This window comes from Copadichromis virginalis, linkage group LG3 (genome assembly GCF_057382275.1).
Source record: "Copadichromis virginalis isolate Kocher_CV1m ecotype Utaka linkage group LG3, C_Virginalis_male_GT1.1, whole genome shotgun sequence".
NCBI classification, from domain to species: domain Eukaryota; kingdom Metazoa; phylum Chordata; class Actinopteri; order Cichliformes; family Cichlidae; genus Copadichromis; species Copadichromis virginalis.
Genome location: NC_140620.1, coordinates 18410008 through 18426528, shown reverse-complemented (window position 1 = coordinate 18426528; position 16521 = coordinate 18410008). Strand labels below are relative to the sequence as shown.

Genomic DNA, 16521 nt, shown 5'->3' with positions numbered 1-16521 from the left:
TGGAAGCAGCCTCTCCCCTTTCGATGTGTTGTGTGTGAGACTTTAAATCATCAAACTGTAAATTATAAATTTTAAATTGTTATTGAGCCCTTTACCCCGAGTCCTAAAGTGTATATTTATTTTCTTACTCTTCTTATATTTATTGTTTGTTTACTTGCACTGCTGTAACTGGAGCCTCGTCTCTCTATATACTGGACTGTAGCGGAGATGACAATAAAGTTTACTTTGACTTCAGCAAGCAGGCGCACCGAGGGCTCTCGCGCTCACTTTTCGCATATAGAATTTCGAAAAAACCATCGGTGCAAATTATCTGTATCACGATGTCTGGGGTTTTCGTGTTTGCTTGGTTTGTTTTTATTTTGTTTTATTTTGCGAGTTGTTTATTAGATGCCATCCTCAGTATGCTCTGGCATGACGTCGGGGCAGCATTAGTACGATCAATTTATTTTTATTTTTTTTTGCCGATGCCCATGATGCCGGCCCGGGCAACCGCCCATGTCGCCCGTATCAAAAACCGCTACTGCATGTCCTTTTGTGCATAAGCGCTAGAAGTCGCTTAATTTCAAAACATGGTTTGGTCATGAAAACGAATAGCTGGTTTGGAGATACTTTTTCTTTTTTTTCTTTGGGGGACAGTCTGGTTTTTTAACTTCTTTTTACTTTCTTGTGAAACTACTAAATTCTTTTGTAAAAATCCACCCATCTATATCAGAAAAGAAACAAAAACAAAAAAGGCACACCGAGCAAGAGGGCGGGGATTAATTTTCTTTTTCCAACCAACACTGTAAATGAGAAAACATCACATCACTGAGAGGAACGATGAAGGAAACATCTCTGCAATGTCTGCTCTGTAAGCAAAAGACCTCTTTAAATTACGTAAAGTTTATTTTTACAGACTTTTCGGTTGCTGATTGATGACAGATGAAAGAAAATGACATAAACAGTGAAACAGAATTGAAAGCAAGTTTAAAAAAAGAAGAAGACCAATTTCAGCTGTAAAGAGAAGTTTGCGCATTTTACACAAAAAACAAAAAAAACAGGATGTGAAAAACTGAATTCAGCATTTTAGTGATTTCAAAGATGCTGTTACTTGTGATGTCTTTTCAAGAGTACATACAACAAGTCTTAAGGATGAAAACAAAGTAGAACGATATTAACAAAAATGAAAAATCTTGCTTGTTTAACAAGAATCCAAAAACTCCCCAGATTAAGATAACAGTGTTAAGTTCTGCTTGATTTTGCTCAGAAGCAGAACAAATTAAATGTCTACAGATAACATCAGCAGCATCCACTAATAATACATTAATATCAAAATAATAATCTGTACCCAAACTGTATGTTACACTGTTCTTTCTACACAAAGGTAAACGTAACACTATAATCACCGATCTCTGACACATTGTTATAGAAATAATTAAAGTTAAAGGTTTCATATTATCCTGAAAATGAAACATGTTTTATGTAGAGTTTATTTCTATCAGTGTTCTGTGTTTAAGTCTGTGGATGTGATTTATGTCTGACTGCAGTCATCACATTTCACAAATCACAAGTTTCACATTTTGACATGAGGCATGCAGCAGACTTTGTAATCAAAACTTACACCACAGAATCTCTTCTCTTTATCAGACACAGCAGTACAGAAGAAAATATGACTCATCACTTGATTGACTGACTAATTGATGCAGAATAAATTTGTTTGTGAAAACTCAAACCAACCTTTCCTCTTTAGTTCTGATCTCAGTGCTGAGCTGCACAACAAACCAAGGTCAGTAACTTTCTTCTGTTCAGTTTAAACCTGCTAAATGCTCACTGATATGACCTGATTGTGTTCATGTTTCACAATGTAAAGTACAACAGATCATCCATTTTTCATTTTCACCCTCACAGCTCGTCTGACTGTGAGTCCCAGCAGCTCTCAGTTCTTTAAAGGAGCCTTTGTGTCTCTGAGCTGTGAGGAGGACGACAGCTCTGCTGGATTGACTCTGAGAAGAAACACAAGCAGACGGCAGAGGACTCAGTGTGGAGATGGGTGGGGAGAGGGTGCTGGTTCTTCCTGTGACATCACTGTTTATCCATTGGACAGTGGAGTTTACTGGTGTGAGTCCAGAGAGGGTCCCATCAGTAACATGGTTAACCTGACAGTCACTGGTAAGCTGAGTGTGTGGAGTTAGTGTTGATGAAGCTGTGTGTAAATGGATGAAATGCTGTAGTTTGTCTCTGTGTTGAGGTGGATCAGTGATCCTGCAGAGTCCTGTCCTCCCTGTGATGGAGGGAGATGACGTCACTCTGCTCTGTAAAACAAAGACCACTCCCTCCAACCTCCCAGCTGCTTTCTATAAAGATGGCTCCCTCATCAGGAAGCAGCCTACAGGTCAAATGACCATCCAGCATGTTTCCAGGTCTGATGAAGGCCTCTACAAGTGTGACATCAGCGGTCATGGAGAGTCTCCATCCAGCTGGATCACTGTCACAGGTGACACACTCACCTGTCTGTGTTTCTGCAGCTTTCAACATGCACAATGTGACGACAACTTAATGACTGTGTTTGCTTTATTTTAGGGGAACACACCACCACACCTCCACCTACATCCACACCTCCTCCTGGTTCCACCTGTGTCTCTCCATCACTCTTCTCTCTTGTTATCACTGTGTCATTTCTTAAATCAGTCTGTGTTTTGGTTCTACTGGTGTTACTGGTTCTGCTGGTGAGACGACAAGTTAAAAGGAAATCTGAAGGTGAGACTGAGCCGTTTCTCTTTAAGGTTTTGTTTCTCAGAGTGAAATTATGTGAATTATTTTAATGTGATATTCATAAATCATTTAAACACATTCCCACACTATGATTATGAAACAGTGAATTATTTTGTTGTTTATTTTGGTTCTTTTTATCTGACAGGGGAGAAGTTGGAGATGATGACATCATGTACAGTGACAGAAAAAGTTGAAGTCAACAACAGCCAATGAGAAGAAGCAGAGATCATTTTTAATGCGCTGTGTGTTGAGAGTTCATGTTGATATTCAGAGGAAATATAAAACAGACTCACTGAGCTTAAACTAATGTGTTAAACATGATTAAAATTCGTGAAACATTCCTTCTAAAATATGTATTGTCCACTTTCATCTTTGTTAAAGATTGAGGTATAACTCCTTGAGTCTGCTTAGCTTGAACCCAAAACACTTATACCTTATACATGGCTTTTCATCTTAGAAAAAAAAGAAATCTAAATACACTTTTATTCTGACCCTCCCCAAAACTGTGGAGAATCTAAGTTTGATTCATTCATTTATATTTAAACAGTTTATGATCCAGAGTAACGAATGGGATGCCAAGCTTCCACTTTAACAGCTTTTTAATCACAAAAACCACACACATGCTGAGCATCTTACTTCCTGTCGTCTATGATGCTTTATTTTTTATCCTTTCCACTGTTTTTTTTTTTTTTTTTTAGTTTTTCCTTCCTTGCCTCCTTTCCTTGTGTCTTGGTTCCTCCCACCAGAGATGCAACCAGAGAAAGTAACGAAGAAACACAAGGAGAAAGAGATGTTAGACTTTAACACAATCAGACAAACTCACTTCAGATTTTAATTTGACATCGGTTATTTACTTTGAATTCTAACCACTCAGCCTGAAAAGCTTGGGATATAGTTGTCAGCCCACCAGGTGGTCAGGATGCCCAACTTTATGAGCACGATAACTCAAGGAGGTCATGTAGGGTAACACCACCTGGGTCTGGGTGCAATTCCCCCCTCCAGGGGCAAGGGTACCTAGACCCGGTTTGTAGAGTACGCTTGGGGAGTGTGATTGTGTGTACAGCGTCTCTTTATGTCTGTCTCCACGTTGGTTGAGTGTGGAGTGAGTGCATATGAGAGCATGAGGGTGGGAATGGATGTTTGTGTCTGTGTGTGCCTGTATGTCTGTGTCTATATGTCAGGTTGGGTATCAGACGCCACCTCTCTGGGGACACCTCAGGCCCTCCAAGGTTTGGAGGCCTATCTCCACCCACCACCACTTCCCCTGCCGGTGGCGGACTCCCTCAGGTGTCGGTGTGTTGGTGGTTCTTTGTGTCTGGGGGTGGGCGTCCGGGTACACACCGGCTCACTCCTTGGCGGCCGCTTGTCGGGGCCTGGGGCCTGGGGCTCGCTCGGGCCCCTTTGGAGGTGGGGTGCCCCCGGCCTCTCGGCCTAGGGCTCGGTCACTCAGGCGCAGCTGGGGGCCGGCGGAGCTCACGGGCGCGTCACTGCAACTCCCCCTGACTTCTGCTCCGCGGCTGCTGGGCGAGCCCTCATCTGGGACTCTCCTCAGCTCTTACTGGGACAGTGGCGCGGCTGCCCCTCTGTTGGTCTTCCATGGTCTCTTGTGTTCTGGGGGCCTCTGGATGTCTGGAGTTTTGATCTCCTCCATACCCGCTTCACACCCTGGAGGACGGGGCTGTGGCCCCCCCACACTCCCTAGCAGATCATTACATGGAGAAACCTTTGGAATGCAAGCATGCTGATCCACACAGGTATGCACACATGGGTATTCACAGACGCGGACTAAAGCTTTCTTGGCTGCTGCCTCAAAGCACACTGTGCGCTGTCTATCTTGCGTGCTGCACAATATCGTTTATTACTTAGTAAATACTGATATCTATGACTAGCTAGTTTATTGTGATGGTATGGTGCTTTGTTTTCTCTATTATTATGTTGCTCTTTGTTGTTTGCTGTCTCCTCTGTTTGTTTTTGTTTGTTTGTTTGTTTGTTTGTTTTTTTTCTCCATACAGGTGACCCAGGAGTTTTTTTTTTTTTTTTGTCTCTCTTCCCCCCCCTTCTCACCGTCTCTTCTCCCCTTTGGTTTTCTTTCTTTCTCTCCCCCTCTCTCTCTCATTCATTCCCCCTGTCCTATTTATTAAAAAAAAAAAAAAAAAAAAAAAAAAAAAAAATGACAAAGGATGAACTGAAGCTCTGCCATCACGTAATGTCGCATACTGCTGTTTCTGATGTCATTTAGAAAAAAAAAAAAAAAAAAAAAAAAAAAAAAGGAGGTCATGTAAGATTTCTTAATCCTATACCATAGGTTTAGTTAGTCACAGTTTCCTTCCACATATAGCTTTGCAAAAACTGCATAAAAATCACTTGCAGCAACAAAAACATAATATTCCAGAAACACGCTTTGCCGATCCGATCAGCTGTTTGTAACACTTCTTACGTCCATCAGCGCGAACTATCATATGACCGCATGACCTGCCCGAAACCGGAAGTGACATCATTTTGCGGAAATGTAGTTTTATACCATCGTGGCCTCATGAGCCTATACTTGTGTTTTTAAAAGTTATCTTTGACTTTATGACTTACTGTGTCGTTTCTGGGATGCTTAGGACTCATATTGCACTGCTGGAAATAGTTTATTTTGATGCATATGCTGTTATTTTGCAAATTTGCACTATAATATATTTTTTCGTTTTTCCTGTAGTATATGAAAATTGGTGTATCTCAAAAATAAAACTATGAAAACACTCAAAATAAATTTCCTTTGGTGGGAAACTAGTTTGTGCAACTTTTTTGTATTTACAGTTTTGAGGGATAAGCCTCTTAAATTTCTCTAACTAGAAATATATGTTAAAAAAAAACATATTATTAAAATTTGGGCTATAATGGTTGTATTGATGTATAGCAACTTGAAATGCTCCAAAAAATGGCTCCACAGCATGTAAAAATATAATATAAGCTCTGGCGGACTTGGTTCTATGGTAGGTCTTAAAGGCCTGTGTTGGGTAATCTCCGGGGCGTTTTTGTGAAGCGCGTATCGACGCTTGCTTTCATTACGTATGCAGTGACATTTGAGGCCTCGCGGGCAGTCCGTACCACGTGACTGATTCAGGAACTGGTTTGCCGGTTTGCGTCAGACTCCAAATAAAATCGCAGCAAAACACAGCTGATTCCCCCATCACATTGTGTTGTGGAATTGGATTAGGTACGTGCTACATAGTTACTTGAGCATTTCCTCTCTCGATGGAACCAGCAAGGAAAAGAAAATTTTCCCCGGTCTGGCAACATTTCGATCTCATCTCTCCTAATAAGGTATACACACTGTAATAAATATCACAAATGATAAGCACCATAATATACATAAACGACACCACAGATCTTATAATCGTATTTCTGTCTTTTGGTTTATTAAAAGGTGAAGTGTTTGCTGTGCTCCAAAGAACTTGGATACAGCAACAACACCTCATCTATGCTGAGGCATTGCAGAGCCCTGCATGAGAACAAGGAGACTAACCAAGGTGGACCAAGCTCAGGTGAGTTTTTGTAGGTTTTAAGGATACAGTCATTTGATACATTTATATACCCCATGTCATTCACTTATATTCGGGTTGTAATTACTGATATCTGTAATTTCTTTTTCTTTTTTTTTATCAAGGGAGAGGAATGATGTGGATGAGGCCTTGCTCAACATGGTGATAGAGGATTCCCAGCCCTTCACTATTGTGGAGGACAGTGGGTTTAGGAAGCTTGTTAAAGCTTTGAACCCTAACTATGTTCTCCCCACAAGGCAGGTGTGTATCTTAAAATATGAAGCATGTTTCCATTTTGCCTTTATTTCCATATTAAGTACTGTACTTTCTTTTGTTTAGGCTTTGAAAGCTATGGTGGACCAAAGATACAAAGAGTCCAAACAAAAAGAAAAACTTACTGTGGCCAAGGTTTCTGCAGTTAGTTTGACATCTGATATGTGGACCTCCATTAACACAGAGGCTTACCTAGCCGTCACCTGCCATTTCATCGATTCTAACACTGCATTGCATTCTGTAGTGTTAGGTGTTCAGCACATACTGCTATCAATTTGTCACAAGTAACAGAAGCACTCATGTCAGAGTGGGGCATTACAGACAAAGTTACATGATGGAGCAGCAAACATGGGTGCTTGTGCTAAGGAGCTTAGTTTGCGTCACAGTGTGGCGAATCTTTTTGACCATTGAATCTAATGGTCAAAAAGCTCTTGATCAAGTAGCAGTATAACTGCTAATGTTTGTTCCATTATTTCATTGCTGCTTTAAGGTGCTGCTGAAGTAACACAGCTTGAATTAATCAGTTTGTGTTGTGAAGAGGCCCAATTCTACTTTTTCTACATAATCCATCATACAAAATGTAATCAAATGGAAAAGTCTCTTTTTTTTAACTTGTTTTATCAGTTTTAATCTTTTAACTTTATGCATCAAGCAAAAATTTAATTATATGCAACATTCTCTGACTTGACTAAATTAGTTTAACATTTAAACCTATTTTCTGCACATTCCAGCACATACAATAAAATATTTTTTGTGTTTACACTCACTCTTTCAAATAGATGCAAGTAAAACACAGCAGAAAATAAATAAAGTCAAAGACTAGCGGTCCTGTTGCTCTATTTTCACCTGTAAAGCAGGACTGCGGTAGGCGGAGGTTTACCCTGGTGCAGGTGTGCTGCAGCGGTCTGTTGAAGAATCTGCGAGTTTCTCTGTGAATTTCCCATTACGTCGTTACGCACTCGGTGCTTGCTTGGAAGGTTAGGGGTTTTAAGAAGTTTTCTCCCGACGCACAACGGACGCTAATGTTTTTGTCACTTTTTATGGAATCAAACTCAAAGTAAGGTCAGTACTTCCACGCTTTAAACGCTGCACGCTCATACTCTCTCCCACAATCGATATGTGATCCATTGTTGATCTGCACACAGCTGTTACAAGTAACGCGTTACTGCCCATCTCTGGTTTTAGGTAGCAAACTGTGACATCGTTTGGATACCACTGTTATGGAGACAAAGACCCCAAAAGCTACTGGTGTTGCAACAGCTGAAGTGCAGAAATACCTCCATGAACCAAACATTGGCAGACTGGAGAATCCGCTGGAGTACTGGGCTGGACACAAATTTCTTTATCCAAACTTGTATAAACTTGCTGTGGTTTTTCTTGCAACCCCTACTTCATCTGTGCCCTGTGAAAGGGTATTTCTCTCAATAAAGAGGAACTGTCTTAAGCCCAGGAAAAGCTGTGGAAAAGCTGCTATTTCTGAATAGAAACAAATGAAAACTTCTCCCTTGTGTCATAAGCACTGTTATAAAGTCATAAGCACATTCACATCACAACCCCCTCCCCTTTGTTTCCATGTACATTCCAGTGTTAAGCTGCCAATGTATTATACACAAACATTAATATAATATTAAATATAACTAATATTTAGAGTTTAGTTATTTGTGTCATGAACAACAGTAATTTCTCTATTTATTCAACTTGAGGCCCCACACACTAGTTTGTGTCATTATCCAGATGTACATAAGCATGAGTACACAGTTACACAATCATACCAAAACTCTGTCCTGATAGTTTCCAGTTTCTCTTTTGTATCAGACATCTTGAGACAATATCCGGGCTAAATAACCATAACAACAATTTATTTAGTCAGTTTATAGGTTTACACATCACATCATCAGAACATTAATCATAATTACAGAAATATACCAAAATGATGATCGAAGTGATGGGGAGGGCTGTGAGTACTCAGACTGTGCTCATTGAACACAATATGGATAAGATCTTGGAGAAGCTCACGGCTCTTTAATGGAAAATTCACTGGGATGCAGCACTCAAAACGAGAGGACCTAATCCTTCCTGTATGTTTCTGGTTGAGGGGCTTGAGTCACTGTAGATTTTGCAAAGATGCAGATGAGGCTTAGACACAGGAGCTGATGTGCATTCAAAGCCGTCCCCAAGCAGCTTCCAGTGTGTTTTTGTATGAGTGTAGCTTACTAGTAAAGTGAGATACAAATGCACAGGGATAAAGAGCATAGCATTGTTGAGAAACAAAGAAAAATCAAAAAAGAGAAAATCCACATTTCCATGTCTCATCGACATCTCCCAAAGAAAGTGGAACACATTATTGGAACACCCTTTCGTGCATGAAAGCTCGAGGGTGGATCATTTTAAAAGGTCGTTATTTTCTATGAAAAGGTGCTTGCTCTGGGGACATTTTTTAAAGGTAAGTTTCATTGTATTGCTTATTTTTTTCTTTCTTTAACAAGAAAGGTGGATTTAAAAATAATCCACCAAACTGTTTAAGAATAGATATAGAAAAAAAGATCCAGACATAAAAAAATTCACTTTCTGCAAATGAAAAAACAAAACAAAAAATGTTACCTCTCTGAGAGGAGCGATGAAGGGAGTGAAGAGGAAGTTTGAGCTTTCTACCACAAAAAACAGGATCTGAAAAAGTGAATCTAGCAATTTCGTGATTTTAAAAAACAGAACTATATAGCGAAGAAGACAAAGTAGAAAGATGTTAACAAAAATGAAAAATCTTGGCTGTTTAACAACAATCCAAAAATCCCTCCCTCCCCAGATTAAGATAACAGTGTTTAAGTTCTGCTTGACTTTGCTCAGAAGCAGAACAAATTAAATGTCTACAGATAACATCAGCAGCATTCATAAATAATAATCTGTACCAAACTGTATGTTGCACTATTCTTTCCACACAGAGGTAAATGTAAGACTGGAATCATTGATTTCAGACACATTGTTCTAAAAACGATTGAAGTTAAAGTTTAATATTAGTAGCAGACCTGCCCGGTCTCTCCATTTGTAAGTGTACTGTGTCAGCTGCAGATGGTTTTTCTTTCAGCTGCTCTTTAATGTTTTCATCATTACTCAGGCTTTGTTGATGGTGTTGATTTACCTCAACAACTTTAATGAACAAAGATTAACTAGGGTTTGTTTATGTATCTTTTAGAAATCCTCTGATTCTGATAGTCCTAAACTCTCTGCTGAGCTACAAAGGTGCTGAGGCAGGTGCAACCCAGTACCAGCAAGGTGTTCCTAATACAGCGGCCGGCTGGTGTTTGCATGGTGTATAAAGACATCAGTCACAGAACAATAAGAGCCAGTAGGTGGCAGCAGAGAAGCTTCAGTTTGCCCAACATGTGATGATTTTCATCTGACCTTTGACCTTCACAGCATCTCCTCTCAGGATTGACTGCTCCCTGCTTGATATGCCTGCTGCTTGTGTCTGATTTTCCAATTCTTTTATGTAGCATTACATATATTCTGTGTACATTCCTTGAGCCAGTATAGAAAGCACAGCTCATTTAGTTCACACAGTTTCACTCAAAAGACACACAATAACTTTTCCACTCCAAATTATGTTGACTGAAATTAAATCTTGTATATTAAATGGACATATAAGGTAACCTAAGATTAGCATGTTAAGAAAGAGATATAAATTAGAAATATATCAAGTGGAAGTCTGCTGCCATCTACTGGTAATGCAGGAGCGGAGCTGCCGATTTGAATGACAATAAGAAACTTGGAAATGATTTAAAAGTGTCCAAAATATAATATAAAAGGGTAATCATTAAATGAAATTAAAGTTACTAATAGTGTTAGGTATTATTGATCTTTATTATTATATTTTTATTTATTATCTGCTATTACACCAAAATGTATAGCATACTTAAGTTAACAGGGAAATATGGAACCGTAGGAAAATATTGTTGTTCTAATGACCACGACATTACATTGTACTTAAAACTCCTTTCAAGTAATATACTTGTAATGTCAAGTGAATTGCCTTGGAATGACATTTAATTGCAGTGTAATTACAACTTGTTCACAAGCTGGGTTTTTTTGTTTGTTTGGTTTTTTAAGTATAAAATGTACATGAATCACTCTCAGTCAGGAGCTTGATGCAAGATCTTGACTCATGGAGAGGTTCGCATTTGATCTGAAGGCAATGAGGACCACAGTCGAACAAACACAACCAAAAACATAATGACGGTAAAGTAATGGTTAGGGAGAAACACTTCAAGGTCATGGAGTAGCCAGTCCCCAGACGTCACTGCTGTAAAAAATCTGTTGAGGGAGCTGAACCATTGAGACGCCAAACGGCAGCCAAGAAACCTAAAGAAGTAAAACAGTTTTCATAAAGAGAAGTGGGCCTAAGAAATGCCTCACCATCTGCTTGAAGAACTAATTCTTAATTCACTCAATGACTCAATTGTTTTTCTTTTTTCTTGTATTTCTCACTGCAAGTGAGCAAAAATACAAAGAGGATCAAATAACTATACAGTATAAGGGCACATTTGTGTAGACACATGAATGAGAGAGTAGGAAGGAGAATGAAAATTTCATTTGTAGTCCCTTCTTTAGTTTTTTTGAATTAATTTTGTAAATCTACTGATTATTTAGTATCCACTAATAGTACTACAAGCATTAAACATAATACATAACCTTATGTTTAATGCTTTTAGTACTATAACCAGTGCTTATAAATAGAAAAATGATAATAAATACCATAAGAATAATAGCATTTATAACAATATTTTCATTACAAAATAAATTATATTAAATGACTAAATCTATACACTAACATCGGAATTAAACAGGTGCTGGGGTGAGTACAGAATATTAAGATGAAGTTAGTGGAAAGAAACCAGCGTTTACATCTGCATGCATGTGTTTGTAAGTTTATACAGTTTGAAGTCAAATGACAGCTGAACATGAAAAAAAATAAATAAAAGAGTGCAAAGCTATACACAGTCATGTGACAGTTAATGGCTTTGCTTCACAGGAAGAAAGCCCTTGTTTAAAATCCAATGGCTGGCTGTGGTCTCTCTGTGTGGGGTCTGCATAGTTCTCTCTAGGCTAATGGCATCAGTGGTTGATTGTAGGTATGAATTTTTGTCTGGCTGTGGCTCTGAAAACGACTGATAACCTGTCCATAGTGTACCCTGCCTATTGCACTGAGGCATTTGGGTCATGCTCCAGTAACATTATCTTGATGGTACATTTCTAAACAAGAACTGGGGAAAAAGAAAAAGAGAAAACAATAACTTGTTCGTGAATTTATCTTCTCAGGCTTAAAATTCCCCCAGTAAGTGTTGGTGCTCAGAGTTGGATGAGCCTATGTCCTGCAAAGAAAAAAAAAGAAATAGGAACACAATTATGCAATTAAATTAAACAGCATGATTGTGCATTTATTTAATCTAGATTTTGGTTTAGTTTATACTTTCTGTTGTAGATTCAGTTTACACTATATATGCTTCCCCTGGGGAGTATCATTAAATGGCATTTCATACATTTTCAGTACTATGCAGGTGATACCCAGCTTTATCCATCACAGTGCTTCATATTGCAAGATAAAGAGTCGATAATAGTGACTGCAAACATAGATTACAAGTTTGTCAAGCTTACAAACAAACTGATTGTAGAGTCTAAGCCTACGCTTGAAACCACTGAGGTGTTCATGTGTACGGGTGAGGAGATGCCACTGGTATGAATGAACTTGTTAAACTTGTTACAGTCCAGTAACTTCACCCGTACTTATCTTGTCTGTTTAAAATCTTTATTCCATTAGTATGCTTTTTCAATGCTAATAATTCCAGACTGTTTGCTTCCTCCCAAACAACAGCACCTGCTGCTAATTACTTGTGTGTACCTTAAAAAGCTTCACATAGACACACCATATTGTAAAACACAAAAAGTGACCCATAGCAGCTAGGGGTGCAACAATATTCGTATCGATATTGAACAGTTCGATACAGTGCTTTCGGTTCGGTTCGCATATGTATCGAACAATACAATTTTTTAAATTTATTTTATCAACTTTTCTTCTGACGATGCTGTCTGTGTTGAGCGCTCAGTGGATCTGCATTCAACTACTCCGCCTAGGCTGCACTGTCAAGCGCAGATCCACTGAGCGCAGCGCAAGCTAGCAAGACAGAAGCTAAGCTTGTTGCAACATGACAACTGCCTCAACGCTACCAGAAACTGAACCTCCCCCACCCTCATTCAGATCTGGCGTTTGAACTACATTGGTTTTCATGTGAAGTATGACCCTGATGGTAAGTGTGTCATGGACAAAAGTAAAACAGTATGTCGGATGTGCCACGCAATGCTCAACTGGTGGGAAATAATAAAACACATGGAAAAAGAGCTCATGTAGTTATTTTTTTTGACATTTTTGTGTCCATCTTCCAACTCACGCCTTTGTTCTTCATCTGTCTCTGAGTTTAACATTGCACGAAAGGGGAGCTTTCAGCAATAAAAATCCCCTCCTGCAGACTTCATTCTCAACAAATAATGCAACTCTTTCACTTTCTTTTTTTATCGAACGTATTCTGGAAAACATTTGAGCTTTGTAAGATTCCACAGTCTTTGTTTTGACTTGTTCCCTTATTGTTATATCTATCTCTGAGTTTTTTCGTGTCACATGCCGGCAACTTTCACACACTATGTGCATCCCTGCTATGAAACTTGTGGTCTTTGTTGCTGTGGCTCCTCCACTTCCACTTTGCAGTTAATCGTGGACTTGGGTAAACTATGATAGTACCACACTCAGATTCAGTGGGGAGCCTATACAGTGGCTTGCAAAAGTATTCGCTCCCCTTGAACTTTCCCACATTTTGTCACATTACAGCCACAAACATGAATCAATTTTATTGTCTATCTATCTCAGAGTTTCCTGTTGACCAAGAGTCAACAGAAAAACAAATATCATAACCAAAACATAAAAAAATGCATCACATTCGAAACCAAAACCACTGCAGAAAGGATCCAACATTAAAAGAAAGTAAATAAATAGATAAAATTATATATATATATATATATATTCATTCATATATTTTAAGGTTGGATCGTGACAGTAATTTACTGACTGATGAACAAGCAAAATTAGTGTCCAACACTGTATTACATCTAAAGAAAATGTTATTTTTATGTCATGGCCCCAATTTTTCCTAACAATGTTTATGCTAGAGGAAGTCTGGAACCGTTCTTGAGCGTTGGTAACTTTCACACACTATGTGCATCAGCGTTTCGCAACCCTGCTGTGAAACTTTATGTGGTCTTTGTTGCTGTGGCTCCTCCACTTCCACTTTGCAGTTAATCATGGACTTGGGTAAACTGTGAAAGTACCACACTCAGATTCAGTGAGGAGCCTCTAGATATGGTCACTTAGAATTGCTGCTTCATGCTTTCTGGTGGTTTCCAGCTGCTGGGAGTCCCCCCTCCAATCGTAGAGTGTCACCAGTGGCGTGTCCAGCGGGGTGGGGGGGCACAGGCCACCCCCAGGCCAATATTACTTAAATGTCCGGGTAAGTAATATTAAGTTTGTTGAGTTTAGTAAACTTCGGTGAAATTAGAATACCAAGGAAAAAATAACACTTGAAGAATTATTGCAGCCGTCGAATATTTCAGACCGTATGCTGAGGGGAGCTAACATAAGAGTCATGAGTTTTAAGATATACAGTGGGGCAAAAAAGTATTTAGTCAGCCACCGATTGTGCAAGTTCCCCCACCTAAAATGATGACAGAGGTCAGTAATTTGCACCAGAGGTACACTTCAACTGTGAGAGACAGAATGTGAAAAAAAAATCCATGAATCCACATGGTAGGATTTGTAAAGAATTTATTTGTAAATCAGGGTGGAAAATAAGTATTTTTTATAAACTAGCAGATAAACAACAGCAGCACGTTTAAGCTTGATCAGCTGTTGTTAGAATTTATTTAATATTAATTTCTAGTATCAGCTGATGTTTGCTGGAGCCACAGCTGTAAAGCTGCTGGTCATGATGTCGGTTTGGATATGTGATGAGAGGGAAACATGAAGATGAAACCAGGAGATGTCCTTACTGAATCATCAGAGCTGAACAGGTGATGGAGAAACAGGTTTACCTTTTAGGTGACATGAATGAGTTGAAAGGAAGTTATGAACTGTTTCTGAGAGACAAATAACACCAGGATCCTTTTTTTTTGTAGCTGACAGCTGGTAACTGTGCAGGGGCGGATCTAGGAAAGTTTTGCCAGGGGGCATTAACAGGGAAAGAAGGGCAGAAAGAAATATTAGCTTTTATTAAATAATTATCTGAATCTTACAACCAAAGTTTTTATCTGATGTAAAATGTATAGAAATCCTGCATATATACTAACAAGACTGTGTACATCACTGTCACAACAGCATTTGTTTTCATTCAAAGTTTTTATGACTTTAATACCTGGTGGGCCGGTCTCTAGTCAAAATGCCCGATTTTCTGTCCCAGTCCAGCCCTGCAGGTTAATACTGGCAGTGTCACCATGCCAGCTGACTGTATTTCATCATCAGCCAGTGTTGTTCTTTATCAATATTACCAAAGTGTCACGGACCCGGTTCCGGGGACTTGGGGTCCGTGAGAAGTGTGGACCTTTAGTGTTACTATTGCTGTTATTGTTATTGGTGTTATTGTATTGGATGTATTTTTGCTGCACTGTGCTCTTGTGTTCCATGCTGGTGTGTGTCTGCGGGTGTGGCTGAAGGATGAAGGACAGCCACCTGCAGGCCTGATGGGCGTGGCCCTGCCGGTCATGCCTAGGTTCTCACACACCTGCTTCTGATCAGGCTCGTCGGGGGAGCTACTTAACAGAGCGATGGAGCTTCCTCTGGCGCAGGATCGTTGAGTTAGACTTCATGTCAGTGTTTATAGTCCTGGTCAGTGTATACCTGCTGGAGTTGGTGCCATAACGGCTGTGTCTGTCGTTTTTCCTCAGGAGGACAGCGGAACACAGGACTGCAAGACACACGGGGTGTGCGAAGGCACAGGGCAGAGAGCAAGAGATACCAGCACTTAGGAGAAGACACGTCACGGGAGTCGAGGGAGCACTTTGGAGATTTATTGTGTGGTGTACATTTACCTCACTGTAAATAAACCCACTGCTCATTCCACTAAGTCCAGCGTTTGGGTCCTTTCTCCAACATCCCCTCACGGTCTGCCAGTCAGACCGTGACACAAAGTTTACCATAAGGCAGCATAGAAAGTATTTACTTGCTTTCAGGTTTTATTCAAATGTTAGTCTTTTCAGTTGTTTCCCCACTTTTTTCCTGTTTCAAAATCAAACACCAGTTTGTGAGAAGATTATCTTCTTTTTTTAATAGGCAGATAAAGTTTAACATTGGCTAATTTGTCAATTGTTTGTTACAAATGTTCGTATTTTAATATTAAAAAATGTTTTTGCCCAAAACATATGTGCACTATATGTCAGTAAAAATACTATGCAAATATTGCTGTCCTTGAATGCTGAGTAAACACTGACAAAGCACTGATTGTATCTCTTGTACTTTATCAACACAGTATCTAAAAACTTTGCACCGTAGTGGTTAAAATCTCATTCTAATAAGAGTTAAAAGCGCATTCGGTTATTTGGTTTATAGGATTATTGAATTATGGTTAACAGTTGGTAGAATTTTTTTTAAACATTATCTGCCAATTACATCTGCTACCCTTCTCCAAATCTGTGCCCCTACCTGGCCCCCCAACAAAAAATTTCTAGACACGCCACTGAGTGTCACCAAGAGATTTTCGTTAACATGTCCTGAAGAAAGCTGCACATGTTGTTTCATGCTTCATTTGACACAAAGTGACTAAAACAGAGTGGAGAAAATCCAGATTTCCATACATCCTGAAGAACACGTTATTCACATCTCTTTTGGTGCATGACTGCTAGAGATCATTTGATTTTAAAATGTTGGTTTTGTTATGAA

At 39.3% G+C, this 16521-nt stretch overlaps 1 protein-coding gene across 1 annotated transcript in view; it reads right to left on the bottom strand.

The window, feature by feature from the left end:
* LOC146713176 (uncharacterized) overlaps positions 1-16521 on the bottom strand; it is a 72770-nt gene that overhangs the window by 23867 nt on the left and 32382 nt on the right. The gene's annotated exons all lie outside the window — the stretch shown is intronic.